Below are 25239 nucleotides of genomic sequence, written 5' to 3'. Positions count from 1 at the left end.
GGTATAGCACTCTGCCTAAGGACATGTATTAATAATTCTGCTTCTTCAAGTGTGTGTAGGTTTGATCCTTCCCCATTTCTTTCGGCAGAACCCACCCACCCATGATATTTGATTCAGTAATTTTCTTCTTCCTATCCTCTCCTGGGACCGCGGAGCAGCATTTACCCGTTATAATACTCATCACCCTCTATAGTGGGATCTTACTAGTCACAAGATTACGGCACAGTACATCCTCTCTCTACATCACACAGGTCAGTTTTTGCTCCTGTTTTGCATCTTAGCATTTCCTTTTTAAACTTTTTTGTCTTCTAGATTATGCAGCAAAGTTTATACCTTGTTTTAGTATAAATGTCTTGCAGCAAGAAAAGTTCATTTTTGTAAGTTTGGACTTTTGTCTTTCTTATTAAAGGGTGTTAGATTCCATTGCCTGTTTTGATGAGTTGTGAGATACAGGGTTAAGATTCACAGCTGCACAGTTCATGTCTACAGGCTCTTCTTCATCTCTAGATGTTCTTGTATGAAGGTCGTTTAAAGTAGTATTAAGCATACATGTTTGAATTTCTGTTCTCCTTGACAGATCCACAGGTTATTCCGTAGCTCATCTGTTGTATCCTTGAAGATGTTTTTTTCATTATAATAGCAGAAATAAGGTAAGGAGATGTTAGAACTTTCTCAAACTTGGATAAGATGACTGATTTGTTAGCACAACTGTGATTTCTTAAGAAAACTGATTTAAGGAATGATGAATACATTTTGATGGGGTTCACACTACATTCATGCTCTACCTCAGACTTAGAAACTTTATTTTTTGTTACTTTTTCATTCTTTCTTTACAGATCTGTTAGATGTTTCTGTAAAAAAAAGTTGTAAAGTAGGTAAATGTGTCATAAACTCATTTTTTAAAGGGGAAGTGAATTTTTATTGCCTCTTTTTCTTTAAACAGATGCAAACATATATTGTGCAGATGTACAGAAGTCCTATGTTTGCATCCATCTGCCAATGACTTCCATTATAAATATACATAGACCCAGACAGAAACCTGTTAAGCAGAAGTAAAAAGGACCCATATTGTGTTATATGTCTATATAATAGAAGCCTATGAAGACGTGACAGTATATGTCTGGACATACATTTATCGCTTATACAGATGTGCCCTTCCTTACTTTTCTTCTTGGTTCGACATATCTCAAGGTGTGTAGAGTGAGATGAGAAGCTTTGAAAAAAACACATAATTTTATGATACTCTGTAATGAGATGTCTATACTACATGTGTGCACAATATATATGGCCACTCACTGGTTGGTTGGGATGTACATAACAGCCTTCAATGGTTTTCCTATTGTTTTGTGATATTGTACTTTTATTGTGAGAACTTAAAGTCCTTAAAGGGGTTGTGCTAAGTTTAAATCGTATCTCCTACCCACAGGGTAGATTCAAGCAAGAACCCAGAAAGCCCAAATCCCAGTATAGGTAATAGGTGCATGTCCCATAAGGGTTGGCCACTCTTCCTTCTACATTCAAATCCACAAAGCAAAATATAGCACAGCACTCCTTCTAAGGTTTGTGTTTTATTGCATTTACAGAACTTTTAGATCCAATTCAGCACCACTGTGTGTGTATATGGTGCATTAGACACAGTGAAACATTTCGGCTTATGATAGAAAAGTGTTGATGAAGGTGCGATCCTTATGAAGAGGCCATAGTAGGTTGAAAATAAGATTAATGAATGAAGTTCACAGGATAGGAAATAAGTTTCTGATTATTGGGGGTCCAATTGCTGTCACGCCTACTGTTTATGGTAAAGTCCCATGTACCTTTGAATGAATAAAGTGGAGGTCAAGCATGTGCGCTGCTGCTCCATTTATCTCTATGGGATCAAAGGAGATTGCAGAGTACAGTGCTGTCAGTTCCATACAGATGAATGGAGCAGCAGCATGTATATTCAACCATGGATCCATTCATTCAGGGCACACCAGACTCCCATTCTGTTCTTGTAATCAGTGGGGGTCCCAGAAGTTATGCTTCCACTGATTGGACACTTATCCTATATCCTATGGATAGGGGATAAATTAAAATCTTGGGCTGGCTCTTTCAACAACTTATGAGTTACTTAAAAGTAACCTATCATGTCCTTTAAGTGCCATAAACTTAATTATGGTGCTTATAGGACAAGGAACGAGGAGTCCGGGGTTGTACCTTTTATACTCACCCCAATCCCTGTTCCTGCGCTGTCACCGGTGTAAGTCATCGCTTGGTCAGTCAGTTTGACTGTTTTCTTCAGGCCCTACACACGCACTCCCACTGTTCTCTATGGGAATGTGAATGGAGGGCCTGAAGAAAACAGTCACTGATGAAGAGCTTACTTCCACCAGTGACACTGCAAGAACAGGGAGCTGGGTGAGTATAAAAAGTACATCCCGGACTTCTTGTTCCCTGTCCTATGAGCATCATAACTTAGTTTATGGTGTTTATGCGACATGATGCATTCCCTTAAATACGGAGTGAAGCATATATCATATAGAACACATAGTATGCATAAATAACCTAGAATTATAGAAATATCTTGGAGTTTTGTTTTATAATAGCCTAATGAATATGTAAGTCTAGTGCAGAATATGCAGTTTGAGTTTTATGTTCCATTGTGTCTACAGAACATGTCTGTGAATTATTTGTCAGAACAAGCAATTAGGAATGACTAATGTAAACATATTAAGAAGAACGTGGGAATATGGACATATGAATGTAGGGAAACAGTGTACATCTGTATCTAGTATCTATCTTGTCTACTACTCACAGAAACAATATATACTGCTAAAACAGGATGTATACCGTTTACGGGCTTTTCACGTCCCATTTTAGCCATCCGTTGAGCATATTTATTTGAATTTTAAAAAATGTCTATGTTCTGTGTACTTGGGGGTCTTTCTTTCGGTAGGCCGCATTCCTGTAAATAAAAGACATGTAGCAGGTTTATTGGGGCAGCACCCGAAATCTGGGATTGTCCCACTGGATCTGGGATGATTGGGGGCCATAGATTATGACACACATATACACATTACATCTGCATTACACTCATATATGCATTACGTATATACATATAGGAGAAAGCTTAAGGTGGGGGGGGTCAAGGCTTCAGACAGGTAATCTGGGTTTGCTCGTCCCCCTCCAGATAGCAGCTGCAGAAACTGTTCAACATCATCAGTTTTACTGCTAGCCAATCACTTATTCATAAGGCTTAATTACCATAGATCAAGTGCTGCAACCCATTAGAGGAGGTCTGCAGCAAAGTCCGGTCCAATGAGCTACAGCTCCTATCAGAGAGGTAACAAGAGGGGCTAATAGTGTGACATATGGAGGCCATCTCGGGACAACACATAAAAACTGGAACTTTCAAATGGAGTCATACGAAGAAAAACATGAACTGCACATCTACATGTTCATTGATCTATTGCTTCTCAGTATTATTTTAAACATGAACATGAGGTCTCTTAGTTACATGTTGATCTAATTGTTTAAGCCCACTAGCCATATTATGGCAGCCTCTTTTAATGGGTTCCTACACTACTGGCCAAAGCGTCACACAGCAACCCTTGGCACAACAACAACACAGCACCTGTAGAAGGAGCAGCCCAGTTGCCCAACAACACCACTGCTGTTAGGCTCAGTTCCCATGGCTCTGGATCACACCACCCTACGGACATCGCACCATAATAACCTGGGCCGCCATGCAGTACTACACTGAGACCTTAGTCAGACGGGCGTTTTTAGCCGCGATTTGCGCATGCGTCCGGCGATTTTATAAAACCATTGCTTTGCAATGGTATCGGACACATGAGCGCTTTTTATGCGCTCGTCCGATAAATTATAGAACAGAAATCGCAGATCGCACCTATCTGCGATCTGTGATTCCTGTTCTCTTCTCTATATGAACTCAATGGGGCCGGTGGCAGCAGCGCCGACCCCATTGAGAACATATAGAAGACAAATCATTCTTCTCTGCCACAGCTGTGACAGAGAAGAACGATGTTTGCCCATTGAATTCAATGGAGCCGGCAATACAGCTGCTCCATTGAAAGCAATGGGCTGCCGGCGTGCGCGGGGTGAATTGTCGGGAAGGGCTTAAATATATAAGCCCTTCCCTGCAATTCATCCCAAAATGTGTTAAGATAAAAAAAAATTGTATACTCACCTTTCCGCTGCAGCCGGAGTCCAGCCGCGGCCGCTGTCAGTTCTCCTGAACTGCTTCTCGGCACTATTCAGCCGGCGGGGCTTTAAAATCCCCGCCTGCTGAATGATCTGCCTCTGATTGGTCACAGCCCTGACCAATCAGAGGCAGGTTTCACTTACACACCCATTCATGAATTCATGAATGGGTGAGTGACTGCTGCCTCTCAGCGCTGAGCCAATCAGGGGCAGGTCTGACTCACATCCATTCATGAATTCATGAATGGGTGTGAGTGAGACATGCCTCTGATTGGCTCAGCGCTGAGCCAATCAGGGGGCAGGTCTGACTCACACCCACTTCACACCCACTGCAGGACGGCCGAGCGGAGCTCCGGCTGCCGGGAGAAGGTGAGTATATATATATTTTTTATTTTTACACATTTTAAGATGAATTGCAGGGAAGGGCTTATATATTTAAGCCCTTCCCGACAATTCATCCCGGGCTCGCCCGCAGCGCATTGCTTTAAATGGAGCCGGCTCTATTGCCGTCTCCATTGAATGCAATGCGCTGGACAGCTCCGGCCCGTTTCTAATGAAACGCGGCTAGGAGCATATTTTCGGGCGATTTGCGGGCGACTTGCATGCACCAGTCACGCGATTTGCGGATGCGCATCCGTCATGCGATCCGCAAATCGCGTGAAAAAACGCCCGTGTGACTAAGGCCTAATTGAGCAGACCTCTAGAGCTCACCTGTCCATATGATCCCAGAAGTGGATCCAAGTAGGCAAATCAACCATATATAGTCTCCTGCTAATTAAAAACATCTGGGCCAAATGGGTTGGAGTGCTGGTGCCAAGAAAAATAGAACTTTCAAATGGAGCCATACGAAGAAAAACATGGACCGCACATCCACAATTATACCACTGCGTCCAGTAATGTAGGAACCCACTAAAAAAGGTTGCTGTGAAGTGGCTAGCGGGCTGATACAGTGTGATCAAAATGTAACAAAGAGCCTCATGTTTAAAATATTGCTCATAAGCTCTAAATCAATGTAGAATATGTGGATGTGCGCCCATGTCTGTTTTTCTACAGCTTTGTTGAATTTGCGTAGTCTGTTCCCCTCAGCACTCCGACCCATTTGGCACAGGTGTTTTTAATTAGCAGGAGACTATATATGGTTGATTTGCCTACTCGGATGCATTTCTGGGATCATATGGACAGGTGAGCTCTAGAGGCCTGTTCATATGGTACACCTCTGCATGATGGCCCAGGTTATTAAGGTGCAATGTCCATGGGGTGGTGTGACCCAGAGCTATAGGGGCTGAGCCCAACAGTGGTGTTGTTGGGCAGCTGGATTGCTCCTCCTGCTGGTGCTGTGTTATGGCAGCAGGGGTCGCCATGCAGTGATGCGCCTAGTAGTGTAGGTACCCACTAATAGAGGTCACCATGAGGTGGCTTATACAGTTTAAGCAAAATGTAACAAAGAACCTCATGTTTAAAATATTGCAGAGAAGCACTAGATCAATGTATAATATGTGGATGTGCGCCCGTGTCTCTTTACTACAGTTTGGTTGCACCTAAAAACTAGGACTGGCCTGTTAGATCTAGATTATTATTTTCTGATTCTAACCATGGCCCTATTTTACACATTGCAAAAAATTGCTACATTCTATAGAATGCCTTCATTTCTTGTATTTCACACTTTGCCTGTAACACATATAAGAATGTTGAAGAAGGGAATAAATAGGAAGAATCTAGGTTAGTTGATTTGACTATTGTCCAATATTATTTGTCCTTTACAATAAACATTAGAATATATGACTAAAAAAGACCCTATGGTTTCAGGGCAAAATTCTGTTCCAGGACAGGAGGGGAAGCGGGTATATTACCTGCAGTTGTTCTTCTCTGGTCCCTTTTTTAATCGCTGGTTCTAGGCTCTATTTTTGACCATTCAAGTGGCTACAGCAATTTTTTAACTAACTAATGCAAATTGTACACCACTCTCTGATTGGCCAGTGCTAATCATGTGATCAGCACTGGCCGATCAAAGAGCTGGTATATTGCATTAGTAGTTTAACATTAGCAATGGACTGTGGGGACAGTCTGAAGACCGTGTCAACCAACGTGGACCGTTGAAAACAAGACCTGAAACGTGTGGATCAGATGGACAGCAGAGAAGAACAACTGCAGGTAATATATCCCCTTTGGTCCTGGTAAGGAAATATATCCTGAAACCAGAGGGTCGCTTAAAAAATAACTAACAAATTATTCATTGATCCTTAGAATTGAAAATAAATATCATGCCAGCAAAGTGTAACTACTTCTATGTGGCAGGTACTGTACTGCTGCAGTAGAGCTACAGTGTATGAACTGCTGAGTGCTCCATACTTAATTGTTTGGAAATTTGGCAACCTTCTGATGATTCAGGTAAAAGTATTTTAGTAAAACAGTGCTGCCGTGTTTCTCTGAAAATAAGACACTGCCTTATATAAATTTTTTCCCCAAAAGAAGTGCTAGGCCTTATTTTCGGGGAATGCCCTTTTTTTAACTTACCTAGCAGGCTCAGTCCAGGTCCCTTCCGCTGCTCTCCAGAGTTCTGGCATGGTTTCAGCAGTCCTCATCTACCCACAGAAGATCACTTCCTGTTTACAGGATTCATAAATCCCACCTCCACAAAGTGATGGCTGTGATTGGTTCTTCAAGCGCCATGGCTCAGCCAATCAGTGCAGCACTCGATGAACCAATGCGATAGCTGTGATTGGTTCTGTGGAGTGGACAGTTTAATCATCATTACCTAAATAAGCTACATATCATAAGCATATAGTTAGGAGGATGAGTTGTGATCTCCTCTATTATAACTGTGTGACAGAATCTGTGTGATCATCATCAGTAACTGTGACAGGAGTGCTTGTCCGCCCTTCAACAGAGTTACAGTGGTAGATCCATGTAAGAGCATCACAAAAACGGAGACATTGACTAGAAAATGAATCCATAACCACCAAGCAGTTGATCAGAACTGAGATCACATGACCATCTAAGGAGGAGGAGGTCAGGAGTTTCAGATAGAAAAAAACAAAACTAACCAATGTAAAACTAGCTCACTTATATACACTGGGGGCATGGCCACATAATGGATGAATAAAATAAATTACAGGCACAAAATAGGTTGGTAACCAAGGGGTTATTTAATGTTACGAGTGAAATCAAATACAGTAGTTGACATTTTAGCTCATAGTCATAGCATGGATAAAAACTTCAAGCTTTCCCACAAATAAAACAAGCTCCCATACAGCTCCGTCGATGGAAAAATAAAAATGCTTATATTGTGCAAAAGTGGGTAAACATAGTAAAACCTCTATGATTCTGGTGGTGTGATAATCAGAATGACCTGTAGAATAAGGGTATAAATAACATAATATTTATACCACATGGTGAATGCCATAAAAATTAATTGTAAAAAATAGTGGTAAAATTGCTTTTTTTCCGTTGCCCCAGCAATTTTTTTTTAAATAAAAGTTATTCAATACTTTATATGTACCTGAAATTGTTTCCTATAAAAACAGGAACTCGTCCGGCAAAATAGAAGGTGTCATACAGCTACAGTGACCAAAAAATAAAAAAGTTCTGACTGCTGGAACACAAAAGGAGATACGATTTGCTGGTCCTTAAAGGGGTTGTCCCGCGGCAGCAAGTGGGTCTATACACTTCTGTATGGCCATATTAATGCACTTTGTAATATACATTGTGCATTAATTATGAGCCATACAGAAGTTATAAAAAGTTTTATACTTACCTGCTCCGTTGCTGGCGTCCTCGTCTCCATGGTGCCGACTAATTTTCGCCCTCCGATGGCCAAATTAGCCGCGCTTGCGCAGTCCGGGTCTTCTCCTGTTCTCTATGGGGCTCCGTGTAGCTCCGCCCCGTCACGTGCCGATTCCAGCCAATCAGGAGGCTGGAATCGGCAATGGACCGCACAGAAGAGCTGCGGTCCACGGAGGAAGAGGCCATCTTCACCGGTAAGTATAGAAGTCACCGGAGCACGGGGATTAAGGTAAGCGCTCCGGTAAGCTTTCTTTAGGTCCCTGCATCGGGGGTTGTCTCGCGCCGAACGGGGGGGGGGGTTGAAAAAAAAAAAAAACCCGTTTTGGCGCGGGACAACCCCTTTAAGGCTAAAATTAGTTATGTCACTAAGGGGTTAAAAATGTACTTAAGGTGACTGAGTTCTGCATCAAATATTTTTACATGAGACGTAAATTAAAATTTGTTAGGGCTTTTTCCAATTTTAACCTCTTAAGAACATTGCCTATTTTTGCCATAAGGCCTCAGTCAGAAGAGCATGGTTTTTGTGTACCAATAGGCACGCACAAAACTGCGCCGCTTGCATGTCCTGAAAACATGTAAATGGGCGATGTTTTATGCGCATGGCATGAAACATTGCCCGTTCATTCGAGCTGCTGCGTTTGGAGAAGCACAGCTGCACCAGGAGGAGAGAGAAGAAGCCTCGCAGGGCTTTGGGATTTCCCCAAAGCAGGGAGAGTGAGCACAGCTATGGGAGGTTTCCCTATAGCACTGAGAGACGGAGCGGGGCGAAGGGTTAATCCTCCATTGCTCTCTGTCTATGCTATGGGGAAATCCCCCATAGATCCACTCACTCTACCTGCTCTGGAGAGATCCCGAAGGATATCCCCATAGCGGGGAGTGAGTGAGGTTGAAATAGTGAATGGGGCTATAGGGATTCTCACAGAAAATTATTACAGAGAATCCCTATAGCAAACCATAGTCGGCAGGGCTAAAGGGTGATCTAGCTAGCCCCACCCTCTCCTCCCACTCTCATGGGGAAAGCCGTGTATCCCCCACCCCCCTCTCTGTCCCAGCAATAGGGAAATCCTTTGCGGAAAGAGGTGGGGGATGGGCCGTAAGCACCTTTTGCAGCAGGGAAGCTATTCTGTACACAGGTGTTTCCAATAACTTCTGCTCCCATAAGAATCAATGAAAACTTCTGCCTATCGCACGCCAAAGATAGTGCATGTTTTATCTTTCTTAGGTCCGTGGAGTTTTGCACCCCTAATTCCATGCATATGAACACTTCCATAGTAACCCATTGGTTATTTTAGAAGTAGTAATTTTGCACACACAAAAAGCACGCTCATCTGACTGAGGCCTAAAGATGGGGCAATTTTTGGAGGATTTTCATCTCCACTTTTCAAATACCATAACTGTTTTTTATTTGTTCGCCGACATGGCCAAGTGAGGGCTCATTGTTTTTGCGTGATCAACTCTAGTTTTCATTGGTACTATTTTTTGGGTACATACAATGTATTGTAAAACAATAAAAAGGGTGGGTGGAAGAGAAAGGGGGGGGGACAAGTCTGGGGAAGGGAGGTGCGACAGGGGCAGAAACTTAACCTCTTTAAAACAGACATTCTTGTCTTTCCGCCTTCCAACCGACCTCCCTTCAACACCTCCATTCCAGTGTCTGGCATCATAATAACCCCCAAACAGCATGCCCGCTGTCTTGGGGTCACACTGAATTCTGACCTCTCCTTCACCCCTCACATCCAATCCCTGGCTACCTGCACCTCAGAAATATTGCTAAAATGTGGTCATTTCTCAGCACGAACACACTAAAGACACTCGTTGTCGCCCTCATCCATTCCCAACTCAATTACTGTAGTTCACTGTTCATTGGCCTTCCCCGCACCAGACTCTCCCCTCTCCAATCCATACTAAATGCAGCAGCTAGACTAATTTTCCTACCCAGCCGCTTCTTAGTCGCCTCACCATTATGCCAGTCACTGCATTGGCTACCCATCAATTACAGAACTAAATTCAAACTCACCATCCTAACCCACAAAGCTCTCCATGGCGCCGCACCACCGTACATTGCCTCCCTCCTGTCCGTACACCGCCCAGCCCGCTTACTCTGATCATCCAACACACTGAGATTAAATGCCCCTCTAATTTGATACTCACATGCTCGCTTCCAGGACCTCTCTAGAGGAGCACCAGTCCTCTGCAATGCTCTACTCCAAAACATCCGGACAATCCCCGACGCACGAAACTTCCAACGCGCCTTAAAAAACGCACCTCTTCAGGGAGGCATACCAAATCTCCTGATCTAATCCCCCACCCCCACAACATGCCCCCTGCCCCTCCTTATGGCTCCCCACACCTTCCACTTTGCCTATCGTATACATCTTCTGCCCCTGCACCTCCTTATCAACCCCCCATTTTGTTTCCTAATGATTAAATACCATATGCAATTTTCATACTGTTTTGTGCTCCTCATCTCCTGCCCCTGAACCTCCTGAACCACCCCTACCCCGTCTCTCTCCAAATAAGTGTATACCACATGTAATTGTCTTGTTTGTGTTCCCCCATACTTTGAAAGCGCTGCGGAATAAGTTGGCGCTATACAAATAAAGATTATTATTATATTATTATTATAGGGGGGTGAGAGATGGGTCCTCACAGATGCAGATGCACTTGGTGAGTTGCAAGCCGTACTCCATGCACGAAGAGTGGTAGCCATTGCTCTAGACCCCCTGGGCAGGGCAAAGGGTTCAGTTGATGCTGCCAGAAGAAGAGACAGACATTTTTTAGTGTGTGAGAGGGAGGACTCTAGAGGAGGCCAGGACTTGTTTGTGTCAGAGCAGCACCAGTATTTAATTTGGTCCAGTAAGAAGACATTATGATAGTGATGAATATTGGGCACGCCCATTTCCCCAAGACGTAGGGGTCTGACCATTATGGAGAATGCAATCTTAGGCTTTGCAACGCTCCAGATGAAAGCTAAGCTAAAAAGGTAGCATAAGGGATGTTTAAGGGGATAGATCCGGGATAATAGAGAATGCCTGGGGGAATTAGCATTTTATAGAGGACCATCCTGCCCATCTAGCTGTGTTCGAGGGTGACCAGACTATCTAGCTTTTTTTGCAATGAGTTCAGTAGTGGGGTGGAGGGAAGTTGGTTGTGACCATGTCGTCTAATGAAGGAGTAAGATGGATACCCAAATACGGGAGAGAGGAGGGACTCCACTCAAATTTATATGTGTTTAATAGTAACCTCCAATCCCTGTCTTGTATGTGGATGCCCATCATCTGTGATTTATTTGTATTTACTTTATAGTAGGACACCGAGCTGAATTGTTTAAGGGTAGATGTTACATGCGTGAAAGAGTACCTACGGTTAGTAAGTGACAAATGACATTGCCAGCAAAGAGATTTGATTTTATGTTCTATCATACCCTGTGTAATTCCTGTTATTAGTGGGTTAGTCCTAATGGACTCCGCTAGGGGCTTTATCATCATGGAGAAAATTAATAGGGAGAGAGGGCCACATGACATTCGAAATTCGGAATGACCGCGACAAGACTCCATTGGCCAGACAAAATTCGCCTCTCAAGTCCAAACCTTCTCAGTGTCTGGTGCATATAACCCCAGTGCACTCTGTAGAGAAGGCATTCAGTTCTTCCCTACACTCTCCACCAGGTCAATTAGTCTCCTTGTACCGTCAGGGGTCTGTCTTCCTCTTGTGAATCCCACCTGGTCATTTTTTATTATCTGAGGAAAAATAAGTAAGAGCCTACTGGCAAAGATTTTGGCATAAAATTTATTGCCTGAGTTTAATAGGAAAATCGGACGGAAGGGAATTTACTGTATATACTCGAGTATAAGCCGACTTTTTTAGCACATTTTTATGCTGAAAAAGCCTCCCTCGGCTTATACTCGAGCGAGGGACCTGGGGATAAAGAAAAAACGCAACACTCACCTCCCAGCCGGCGTCTGTGTCCCCAGCGCGATGGTCTCCCCAGCGGTGGGGTAAGCTGCTCTGTATTCCTCCCCACTGTCATCTCTCTGCTCGGCTTTGAATTCCCCCGCCATCAGCAAGTAAGAGCTGTGATTGGATCGAATGCTAGCCAATCATAGCAGCCGCTCGATGAACCAATCACAGCCATTCAGTGATGTCATTCAATGAATGGCTGTGAATGATTGAGCAGCGTCTGTGATTGGCTGGTGCTTGATCCAATCACAGCCCTTACTTGATGAGGGTGGGGGAATTCAAAGTCAAGCAGAGTGATGACAGCGGGGAGGTTTACAGAACAGCTTGCCACACCATCGGGCAGACCATCGCGCTGCGGACACAGACGCCGGCTGGGAGGTGAGTATTGCGTTTTTTGTTTTTTTTAACATAATCTAGCTAGGCTTATACTCGAGGCACCTGGTTTTACAGTTTTTTTCTGGTAAAATTAGGTGCCTCGTTTTCTTCAGGAAGTCTTACTATTGTTGCTTTTAAATCTTCCGATGGTATATTACCCGTCTATAGAACTCTCTGGAAAAAATTTAGGATGTGTAGAACTAAGGCTTCCTTGAATGTTTGGATATATTTGTTGGAGAACCCATGCGGCCCAGGGGCTTTGCCCGATTTCAGAGAGCGGCTGGCATACTCCAGCTCTTTTACTGTTATGGGAGTATTAAGCCCTAGAAGTTGAGTTGGAGTGATACGAGAAAGGTCGAGCATCGATAAAAGGTTTGTAATAAGTGGTCAGTGGGTTGGGGAGTGGCGCTATCCTGAGAGAGATTATACAGACCACAATAGTACTCCCTAAATTCTTCTGCTATTTCCTGAGGAAACAGAATCTTTCCCTTTGTTGTTTGAGAAATGAAATAGGGAATTCTTGATGTAATCCATGGTTCTTTGACTCTATTAGCCATTAATTTGCTGTTTTTGTTATGGAAGTTGTAGAACTTTAAACCTTTTAAAATGATTTGCATAATCTAGGGCCAGGTGCGCCAGTAATTTAAGTCTGTCTTCTTTTAACCCCTTGAGTGGCGGGTTTCCTACCACCCTGTCGGGCCCACCAGGGCAGGTTTTTTAAAATGGTCTAATCATTGAATTTCAACTAATTTTGCAGTTGCGTCTCAAGAGCCATAACTTTTTCATTTTTCCATTGACATGGCCATATAAGGGCTTGTTTTTTATGGGACAAGTTGTGATTTTTTAAACAGGAGGGAGGAAAAACAGAAATGGGGAAAAAAGAAAAAAAGAGGCCATGTCATTAAGGGGTTAAATAATGCATTAACTTCCTTCTCTGGGTCATTACGACGCATGTATACCACATGTGTGATTGTATTTTTGATTTTTTTACAAAGTAAAGGGAGACAAGTGTTTTATTATTTTTTTTATAATTTTTTAACTTTTTTATTTTTTTTTTATTTTTTTTTGTGTCCCTTTAGGAATTCCACAGGGACTTCCACAGGACTTCCACAGGGACCCATCAGGACCCCTGATCACATTCCGGGGGTCCGATGGTGACAGCCCTTTACATGCTGCAGTGACAGCCCTTTACATGCTGCAGTCACATAGACTGCCGCATGTAAAGGGTTAACACAGCAGAGATCGGAGGTTTTCTCTGATCTCTGCTGTAAGAGCAGGTACCTAGCTGTCCTCTCACAGCTAACAACCAGCTCTCCCTGCCACAGAGACCATCGGCTTGCTTCTGACAAGCCGATGGTCTCTATGGCAACCTGTAAACAAAGCAGGAGATTGCCGACATATCGGCAATATCTTCTGCTGGTTTTTCAAAGCCCTTGCTTTGTTCTCTGTGGGACTGTGCAGGCAGAGCACACTGTCACAGCTTGTGGCATTGTGCTCTGCAGCTCCCATAGTGATACATAGCCCAGAAATCTTCCGGGCTATGTTGCTATGAGCAGTGGAGCTCGTCCCGGAAAATTTCCAGGCGTGCCACTCAAGGGGTTAATGGAGCTAAATTAGATGGCAGTTGGGTTATTTTTATGAGTAGTGGCTAGAGATACAATTTTAGAGAGCAGGTCTTGTGTCATTTGGTTACGTTTCCGTTTGTAAATGGCTGCTTGTTGGATGGGTACTTCTCTCACATAGGCCTTGTGGGCATTCCATAGTATGGACAGGTTGTTACAAAAATAATTAAAAAAAAGATTGTAAGGACTTTTTTTTTACTATTTTTATTTTTACATTTTTCATGTCCCTGTAGGCGATTTGAACAAGAAAAACTATGATGGCTACAATAATACATTGCAGCACTTCTGTACCACAATGCATTATCATTTACAATAGCAATCATAAGCCGTGGTAAGTCAGGATGCCATTGCCTAGCATACGGTTGTCATGGTAAGCCCATCGGCTCTCCACGATTACATAGTGAAGGGAATATTAAATCACAGAGGCAGCTTGCCACCTCTGTGAACCCTTTACATGCTGTAATCTATATTGATCACAGCATGTAAGTGGTTGACAGTAGGCATCAGTGTTCTCACCAATCCCCGCTGTGGTTGCAGGAGGCCAGCTCTCAGACACAACTGGCTGCTGCTGTGAGATGGTGCAATCTCAGTTTATAAGCCTATGCCATCCACAGGACACAAGTTAACGTCTTGGTGCATTAAGTATCATGCGCCCAGGACGAAAGGTTACGTACTGTGGTGTTAAGAGGTTAATGTAACTGTTCGTGTGTGGGGGCGGGGTTGGATTAAGCCCTACAAGGATATATATGAAGCAAGAATGCAAATGCAATGTTTGTGTCATTACATTTTTTTGTTTATTCGAAAGTAGGTGAAGTTCAACAGCTTGTCCATGTCTGTACAACACGTTGAACACGTTTCTACATGAAGTGCTACAAGACTTCCAGTATGCTGTACACACAGGGAGCAAAAGCCAAGTAGGGCTCATGACAAATCACCGCACAGGAAGCATATAATTTCTCCTTAGGGAGAGCACCTAGAAAATGTGAGGAGACTTAGAGGGCCATGCATGCTCCTCTGGGAAATATGGAAATGGAAGATGGAACACCTATTAGAATGAAAGTCAATATCAGATTCAACAAGCCTTGGAACCATGAGAGGGAAAATAAATCAAAACCAGAGTGTTCTCCAGAAAGAAAAGATTACTACGTGCAGACAGATTGTTTCAAGGTTTTTGCCCCTCATCAGTGTGCAGGAGGTTGCCAGCTTGGCTGAGTGAGAGGCCTATGATATGGGTCAGGAAGGAATTCCACCCTAACAGAAATATTCCACTTGATATATTCAAGTACCTTCTCCAAGTCCATCAGAGGGCCTCAAGCAGTGCCTATCAAGCTGAGCTGACAGATCTTGAGCCAGTAGAGACTGAGTACCCACAGTTTGGACATTAAATCAGGAAAGCGCAGACAAAACTACAAGACCAAGGAGAGTAGACTGTGCCAACAGTGTGACCAGGAGGCTGTGGAGGATGAGGTCCACTTCTGCTGTGATGCAAATAAGGGCCCTTATACATGGGCAGAAAAATCGTTCAGCTTCCCACGATCCTGCGAGAATCTGAACGATTGTCATTCAGCCTAAATGCATGCAGCGACTGAATGCTGAATGATATGTCGTTCACTTGTTGTTTGTTGTTTAGATTATGCATGCATAAAAACTGAACAACGATCGGCCCATGTAAACAGACAATCGTCATTCTAGGAATGGCTGCCTGTTTAGAGTAAATGGAGACGGGTGGGACAGAGCGATCTCTGGTCCGCTCCGCCTCAATTCACTGAGCAATGATCGTTCCTATGTAAAAGCAGAGGGGTGATCATCACAGGGAAGACCTGTTGGACATGTACATCCAACAGGTTGTCCCATGTAAAAGAGCCTAAATACTCAGTAGTGAGTCAATTACTTCAGGAGACTCTCTGATCTCTTCCTAGACGTCAGCTCTAGGAAGAGGAATTATATATCCTGCTGGGCGAAGGAGATAACACAACAGCCATAGCAGCATATTATGTTAGTGCATGTACACAATATTTTAGGGACATCGCTCTGGGTGTTTATAAGAACATGCCATAGTATAAAAGAAATGTAGATGACAGGGACTCACCAAGGGCTTGTGGTCTCACCCAGGGGATACAGCAAGCCATAAGTCAAGGAAACGTTCCAAAAGCCAAAGGAATGTCTTTATGTCCTATGTACTCTGTACATCCATGAAGAGTGGAGAGCTCCCGGGCCATACATCAGACCACAGCAGTAATCCAGGAAAGAACCAATAATAAATAGGAACAATGGGTCCTGCGCTCATAGGAGCAAACTCAAGAGGTAGATGTAAATAGACTTACTATTGCAGGAGGTCTCCGTCCTTGAGGCCTCCCAAAGTCGTTTCAAGGTGGAAAAGAATAGGTCTTGTACAGGGTCTTTCAGTGGAATGATTTATTTCTCCAATGTCACACAGACATAAACATATGGTAGAAGAGGGAAGTACAACAACAGGGTGCAACGCGTTTCAGTGCTGTGCTGTGTCCCCTTTATCAAGCATACCTGCTAGTAACACTAGACTTACTTTTATAGTGACTGTACCCGTTTTGCCACATCAGACCTTGATAATATCGCTATTGATGGGCCCATCATCCCGAGGGGGCCATCCGTCAGTGAAATCAAATATTGCAGTGAGTTCCCAATGCGTGATGACGTTACAGCATGCCATCCGCGATGCATTCCACTGGGAGACAGATTAATCACTGTGGATGATCTATACATATACATACTCAGAAAAACTATCATTGATAGATGAGCTATTCTATTCCAAGAAACATTATAAGATAGACATCTATATCTTAAAAATATATGTGATGAATTTTAAAACAAAGAAAAAGATTCAATATAAAGAAAAAAAATTATATTCTTTCACAATATAAAAATATATTATATTATCAATTATAAGAAAGTAGTAATATAAATGGAAATTATATGTAAAGATCTATGATTCATTAAAGATTCAGGTTAATATAATATATTTAAATATAATCTTAAAAAATTAATTTGAATAACAATTTTTAATAATACATAGTTAACTTTAAAAAGGGTCCCCTAAAACCATTTCTTTTTTCTAATACTTCGTTCAGGCCATGCGGTACAATAGAAAAATAAAAAAAAGCTCACCTGCTCGGGAAACCGCACTTCACCGCTGTTGCAGCAAAACCTCCTGTGTCCAATCAACCCACCAAGTCCTGGCGGTCGTCAGAAGGGCAGTCCATAAAAAATCTTTGATAGACTTAAAGCATATTGTGTGCTGCTTTATTTCAAAAATAGTGCCATAAAATCAGGACATGAACTTTAGAGAACGTGTTTCAGACTACATATGAGTCCTTCTTTACCTCCTAAACAAGGACTCATACAGTCCGAAACGCGTTCTGCAAAGTTCATGTCCTGATTTTATGGCACTATTTTTGAAATAAAGCAGCACTCAATATCCTTTAAAGGAGATGTCCCGCGCCGAAACGGGTTTTTTTTTTCTTAAACCCCCCCCCCCGTTCGGCGCGAGACAACCCCGATGCAGGGGTTAAAAAAACCACCCGCACAGCGCTTACCTGAATCCCGGCGGTCCGGTGACTTCAATACTTACCGCTGAAGATGGCCGCCGGGATCTTCTACCTTCGTGGACCGCAGCTCTTCTGTGCGGTCCACTGCCGATTCCAGCCTCCTGATTGGCTGGAATCGGCACGTGACGGGGCGGAGCTACACGGAGCCGCTCTCTGGCACGAGCGGCTCCATAGAAGACTGCTGAAGACCCGGACTGCGCAAGCGCGGCTAATTTGGCCATCGGAGGCCAAAAATTAGTCGGCTCCATGGGAACGAGGACGCCAGCAACGGAGCAGGTAAGTAAAAAACTTTTTATAACTTCTGTATGGCTCATAATTAATGCACAATGTACATTACAAAGTGCATTATTATGGCCATACAGAAGTGTATAGACCCACTTGCTGCCTCGGGACATCTCCTTTAAGTCTATCAAAGATTTTTTATGGACTGCTATAAGGTAGAAAACAGTTTAGCCTGAAGATCCAGAACATCTTTTTTTTGTCTTGAAATTTCTATGTTCCACCCTTTCTACAGGTGTAACCTACAGTTTCTTTGCTATGATAATTAGAGAGGTTTGGAAACACTATGTTTTTGAAAACCCTTTTATATATTAGACCGATGTTGATTCAGCCTTGTTCTTAAGGATTAGTTGTTCGGCCTACATATCTTAGATTGCATGGACACTCAATCAGATGGATGATGTAGAGTGAACTACAAGTAAGGCGGTCATTAATTCTTATGCTGTTGTCAGGGGGAATCTCTACCTTTTTGACATTGGGACAAATGTTATCACAGCATTGGTAACGTGCACATTGATACTTGTAGGAGCTCCAAGTGTCGCTAGGATTTATTCGTATGTGTAAAATTGCAGGGAGTGGGCAAGAGGGAGCTAAGACAATCTTCAAGGTTCTATGGAGTGATGAATCACGCTACTCCATCTTCACATCAGATGGCCGTACCTGGGTGTGGAGGACACCTGGGGAACGCCTTTTACCTGAGTGTGTTGTGCCAACAGCTACGTATAACAGAGTTTCCATTATGGTCTGGGGATGTTTTACATGGCATGATCTCGGTCATTGATTGTAGTGGCAAGAACTATGCACACAGAGCACCCTTGTCATGGGTGGTGGTGTGGCACAAGTTCAGGATGGCACAGTGGTGACAGATGGAGGCAGAGGTGGCACATTTTTACATAAATATGCTTCACTGAAACATTAACCAAATGAACGTTATTATGCTCCATAGGAGAGTTCAGGTACTTTTAACATTATGTAATAGCTTTTAGCGCAAACTCTCTTAATGCAACACTACTCAAAATATCTACTGCAACTCAAATTATATGTTCTCATTAACTGGAATAAACTCTTTTTCATGACTGGGCGTCCCTTCATCCTCCTTGGCGGCAGTAAGGCACATGACTTTCATCATCATCAGTGTCTCTTCTACAACTTGTCTTATCTGCGGCATAATTGCTACATAACATTATCATTATGGCCATAGGCCCCGACCTCAGATGACCTATCGGAACAGCATCCATTCTCACCAAACATGTCAAATGTCATAGATGCCACTAAAATCCAGAAGTCGCAACATATCAATACTGGCAGTTTAACTCTCATTACATTACTCAAGTCACATTACTCAAATCCTTATTACAGCTCTACTCTGGCATTACTCATCAGTGCACATATGTTTTACATAACGGCATTTCACACTTTACATTACCAACCTATAATGTTTGCAAGGCCTTGTATTACTCAAGAACTATGGCGCCACAACTCTGATAACTGAATAGATCAGTCGCATGAGTCTATTTACCCCTCATCCTGGTCAGAGCTTTTATAATATACAGTCGCAGGAGTCATATTCTACATACACTCTTTCAGAACACATTTCGCTGCTTACTTTTTTTCCTTTTGTCAGCATCCTCTATTGTGCATGATCTTTTGCACCACCGACGTGGAATCCAGCAATGTGGGGTAGGAGATTCCCTCCTCCAGTGCACTGTGGGGCACTTTGCCCTGAGGGTCCAGTCGGTCTCCCATTGGTGTGGCTTCTTGACCCCCAGGTCGTCAGGGCACTGTCTATCTAGCTCTGTTTTGGGGCTGCTCTCTAGCATGGGGATACAGCCTACTGTTCTGCACTTGAAATGGCCAGTGCCACAATGTTTTGGCTCTGCCTCATGCTGCTGTTCTCCTGAAGGTACATCTGCCTGGGGCTATGACACAGCTCCAAGTTCTTATAGTGCTTCCCATGGCTCTAAAACTTTCCTGGGCCCGTTCCCTAGGGGGGACAGACTTAGCTCTCTCATTTTCCCTTATACAGGGGGCATACTTCTGATGGGGACATACTAGCCGCATCACCAGGAGAGTCAGAACCCCTCCCTCAGTCTCCTGAGGGCTTCAACAATATGACGCCATCCAGCTCCCTACATCCTCTCATCTCCCTGGCCATGACTCTGGCCAGCGGAGGAGAGCCTTTACACAGTGCCATAGCACTGTCAATATGCTCCGGCAAGTGTCTTGTGCCTCATCTCCCCGGCGGCACCTCAGACCAGGAAGAGGCGGTGCTACATGAAGCAGCTGTCAGCCTTGACAGCCACTGTATGTCACTCTATTTAGTAAGAGTGAATGGTGAATGCTGTAACATTACCCCCTTACACCTTGACATTCTAGATAATAATGTGCTGCCGACAATGTGGCAATACTCTGGGAATGGCCGGCCATACTTCCAACAAGATAACGTGCTTCGTCACACATCCAACACTGTTTTAGTTTTATAATGGTTTGAGGATATGGATGCTCCATGATCAGACTGGCTGCACAGAGTCCCAACCTGAACCCACTGAACATCTTTGGGACTGGAAAGTCGGGTCAGGAAATAGGAACAGCACCCATCTTCTTTAAGAGAACTTGCCAGATGAATGAAGGAAAATACCAGCTGAAGTGTATCAGACGTTAGTGGAAAGTCTGCCATGGAGAGTATGCAATGTGATTCGGGCCAAAAGAGGCCCCACTAAGTATTTGTATATGGAAATAAATACTACTTTTGATTCTTGCTCAGGTGCCCAATAACTTTTGGTAGGCTAGTGTAGTTTACAAATCAATTTTTATTGCAGATCAACGTCTTTTCAGTTTTCTGTTATATTTGTAGGTCATTACAGTGAGTTAACACAGAAAAAGCCATTAGTATGATAACTCACAGCTGTGCACTTAGTTCCCCCTCCACTGTATAATACTACAGTTTACATTTTTGCACAATATTGTCCTTCAAGAAATTGGGTCATTAAGGATGTCAATCTGATTGGGCTGACTCCCAGTTAATATGTAGAGACGTTGCAGCATGAAGTTCATTCATTACTTCCTGTACCGTGAGTGCAATCCTTTCCTTGCAGCTGTGTACTGTTTATAATGGCCAACAGATCTGTTATTATTCAAGATATACTAACGTCACAGCCCTGATTGATTGAAGATTACATATACCATTGAATGATATGTTAGTACATAAGTGCAGTTGACCGCAATGTCCATGCAGGCTGAATGTTAGTTTATGTTATGTGTAGTCATAGTCTTATGGGATAAGGTTGATGACAGCTTTGTGTAGTAGATCAGAAAGCAGTGTAAACAACTATAAAGCTTGTTTAGGTCTGTTAGGTTTGTTCATGGGTTATGTGCATATCAGGGTGTTTTCACATCTGCGTTGGAACCTCCGGCTGGAGGTTCCGTCACAGAGCCGGCTCAAAATACCAGAAGAAAAAGTGCTACATGCAGCACTTTTCGTCCGTCCAAAGGCTAAGCAGCTGGGAGGAAAGTGGACAGACCCCATTATAGTCAATGGGGTCTCCCTGGTGTTGTTTGGCTCTGTCCAGAGATAGAGCCGCTCAGCTGCGGGATTCTAGACGTCCTGATTTAGGCTGAACAGTCTCACTTTGGGACTGTGTGTCATATATACCCTGTTTCCCTGACAAATAAGACCTACCCTGAAAATAAGGCCTACCCTGATTTTTCAGGATTTTCGGGGAGGCTTGAAATAGCCATTCCCCGAAGATAAACCCTAGCTGTATTACATGAAAAAAAGGATAACTACTGGACAATCATCATCATCATCATAGTCTATCACTCGTGGCCGAGCATGATTGGCTTCCAAATATAGGGGCTTAGGGGTGAGTCCGTAGGTGACTATAGAGATCTATTCTTGATCCGCAGGTTCTTTCTCAGCGTGGACATGGGTTTCCAAGTGGAAGACGGTCCCGACAAGGGTTGGCTTGATGTTCTTTCCTCTTAATACGTTTCTCTTTCGCCATCCATTCATACCTCTTTAAAATTTACAGTGCTGTTGGTAACGGCTGACCCCCAAATTGAGTGCTCGAGGGCTAGGGCTTCCCAGTTCTCAATGTCTATGCCACAGTTTTTAAGGTTATCTTTAAGCCCGTCTTTAAATCTCTTCTGCTGTCCACCAACATTCCATTTTCCGCTCTTGAATTGAGAGTATAGTAGTTGCTTTGGGAGATGGTAGTTGGGCATTCGCACAACGTGGCCAGTCCAGCGAAGTTGACTGTGAAGGATCATTGCTTCAATGCTAGTGGTCTTTGCTTCTTCCACAATGCTAACATTTGTCCGCCTGTTTTCCCAAGAGATTTGCAGTATTTTTCGAAGGCAATGTTGATGGCATCATTCCTGAAGTTGAGAGTGACGTTTGTAGACGGTCCACATTTCGCAGGCATATAACAAGGTTGGAAGGACAATAGCTTTATAAACAAGCATCTTGGTATCCCTACGAATGTTCTGGTCCTCAAACAACCTCTGCTTCATTCAAAAAAAAGTTGCGCTTGCAGAGCTCAGACGGTGTTGTATTTCGGCATCGATGTTAGCTTTTGTGGAGAGGTGGCTGCCAAGGTAGCAGAAATGGTCAACATTTTCCAACGTTACACCATTAAGTTGTATTTCCAGCATTGCAGAAGATTTAGTTGGTGCCTGCTGATAGAACACTTTGGTTTTCTCGTTCAGTGAGAGGCCAAGCTTTTTGGATGCTTCTGCAAAGATGTTTAAAGTGGCTTGTAGATCTTCTTCTGAATGAGCACAGACAACATTATGATCAGCATACTGGAGTTCTGGAGTTGTTGTGTCAGCTCAGGTCCACCCTCTTTAAAGATTTCAGCAGGAATGCCATCAGGTCCGCTGGCTTTGTTATTTTTTAAATGGCTGATCGCTTTGCTGACTTCCTCCAAGCTAGGCAGTGCTGCAAGCTTGGCCCTGACTTCTTGTTGCGGGATTTGCAAGAAAGCCTCTTCAGCCACATTAGATCTGTGGTTAAAGAAGTTATGATAGTTCTCTTTCCAGCGTAGTGGAATTGAATTTGTGTCCTTTAGAGGCTTGGTACCACCTGATGAACGTAGGGGGTGTATGCCATGATTTGTTGGGCCACATATGGCCTTTGTGGCTTTAAGGGCGAGCACCCACTGGCGTTTGCATTTTCCGCGGGAAAAAAACGCAGCGTTTTCGCCACGTTTCCCGCGGCGTTTTTCGCGGCGTTTTCGCGGCTTTTCCATTAATTTCCATGGAGAAAAATAAGGACACATATGCAACTGACAGTTCCTATGTTAAAAACACAAACGCAACGCAAAAAAAACGCCAGTGGACAGGAACACATGTTATCTCTATGCCTGTGCAGGAAAAACGCAAAACGCAAAACGCAGGTAAAAAAACGCCAGTGGGTGCTCGCCCTAAAGAAATCCTGTGCATCATGGATATCTACAAAATGTTAGATTTCTTGAGCCTTTTTTCATCCACCAGGTGTTCTTGACTTCTCTGGTCCTTCTTTGGACCTCAGCTTCTGCACTAATGTAGATCTTTTTCTTAGCAACACAATTGGTGTCTCTTTGCCATATTTGGAAGGCTTTCCTTTTCTTATCGATTAGTTGTTGGATCTCATCATAATTTTCATCAAACCAGTCTTGATGTTTCCTAGTTTGGTATCCAATGATTTCTTCACAGACTGTAATAATGGTGATCTTCGGTTTATTCCAGTGTTCCTCAACATTTTCAGGGTATTCCAGGGATAGATGATCCTTGAGTGTTGTTTGGAGAAGGGTTAGTTTAGAGGGCTCTTGAATGGCTTTGGGTGTTCATTTTACATCTTATCTTTCCGCCTTGTAGTCTGCGTTAGGGGGCGATCTTGATGGCCATCGTAGATCGAATTAACCAGTGGTCTGACTAGCAATCATCAGCGCCTGTCATGGCTCTTGTGAAAAGTACATCGTGGCGGTTTCTGGCACATATAATTACATAGTCTAAGAGGTGCCAATGCTTTAACCAGGGGTGCTTCCATGATGTCTTAAACTTGTTTTTTTTTTTTTTTTTTTGCGTGAGCGTGTTGGTGATAGCAAAGTTATGTTCCACGCATTTGGCAAGAAGAAGGATGCCATTCGAGTTGCTGTTTCCAACTCCATTTTTTCCTCTAGTCCCTTGCCACAGGTCAAAGTCTTGTTCAGCTCTTGCATTAAAATCAATATTGTCCGAATGTTCCATGTTCCGAAGTTCACTTTTCTTTTTTTGACTGCAAGGTGGTGACCGCTTTGGGATGCGGTAGTCCAGTCAGAGAAGAGAGAGGCAAACTATGTTTAGGGCACCTTTTCTAGCCCCCTCCCCATGTGAGGTGAGCAGAGTGGGTCCTAAATAGGGCTACTCAGTTGTGGATACAGCTGCCAAACTGCTCAGTTGCCTCGGTCCCTGAAATAGAATGACTGAATCCATATCCACCGCTCATTTGCCAGTCTGGGACTAGGGGTTTCCAGATTTCACAGTCCTGCCCCCATCGCCACTCGCTGATCGTGATGGGACTTTTTCATTTTCTCGGAAGAAGCCTGTGCGTGAATTTGATTTATGTGTGGAGATCAGTGCACACCCGATCAACGCACAGTCTTCACAGAATGATGTTCACATCCAGTGGCATGGTTAACCCAATGACTGGTGGCTTCTCATCTGTTGCAGCCTTCCTCCCCCTTCACAGCTGTTGTAACATGTACCATGTTATCATACGTCTGCTCCGCTGTTGAGGACTTCAGATTGTGCTTAGTCTGGTTCCTCTCCTATGGCCTTACTGCTCAGGGAGGCCCTTATGCAGTCACGTGACTCTGACTACTTCACCTGCAGGTTCACTGCAAGCCCCCTCACCATGACAAGGTGACAATCGATTGAGGGGGTACTGGACAATAGACAGTGCTAAATAACTGGCAGTATTTAATAGGTTTGGATTACTTAGTGGCTGGCACTACCATGTGACTACTACTGGACAAAATAATAGTACCGTTTGTGTCATTACTTTGTCCAAAAGCAGCCACTAAAATGTGCCAGCCAATAAGCAGCACAGACCCATTAAAAGCTTGCAGACATTTAACACTGTTTAAAATATAATGTACCTCATGCAGTATAGTATAATACCGCCAATTTTAACCTCCGCTTTCCTCATGCCCTCCTCTGTGTCACCCGGGTCCACCTCCTCCTGGCTTCTTTCCACCTTTCTCTGTCTCATCATGCAAGTGGCCCTGTTATCTCTACTGTACTCTGTTTTTCTTCCTCTATGCAGTCTGCTCCTGTGCCATTCCCTTTTTACAATCTTTGTGAGATTACTTTCCCTCCTGCTCCTCGAAGGATGATGTATCCCCTTGTCAACTGCTGTCTCCTTTAACTGCCCCCCAGCTTTAATCCAGACAGCTGAAAGGGAATGGGGCCAC

At 43.5% G+C, this 25239-nt stretch overlaps 1 protein-coding gene across 1 annotated transcript in view; it reads left to right on the top strand.

Moving 5' to 3' along the window:
• Positions 1 to 214: 214 nt before the first annotated feature.
• The window catches only part of LOC136586666 (collagen alpha-4(VI) chain-like), a 192238-nt gene continuing 167213 nt past the window's right edge, over positions 215 to 25239 (top strand). Inside the window, exons 1-2 of the mRNA XM_066584828.1 lie at positions 215 to 251; positions 578 to 650. The gene's annotated coding sequence lies outside the window, so the exon portion shown is untranslated. The remainder of the gene's footprint in view (positions 252 to 577; positions 651 to 25239) is intronic.

This window comes from Eleutherodactylus coqui, chromosome 12, assembly GCF_035609145.1.
Source record: "Eleutherodactylus coqui strain aEleCoq1 chromosome 12, aEleCoq1.hap1, whole genome shotgun sequence".
NCBI classification, from domain to species: domain Eukaryota; kingdom Metazoa; phylum Chordata; class Amphibia; order Anura; family Eleutherodactylidae; genus Eleutherodactylus; species Eleutherodactylus coqui.
This window is presented reverse-complemented; position numbering and strand designations above follow the sequence as displayed.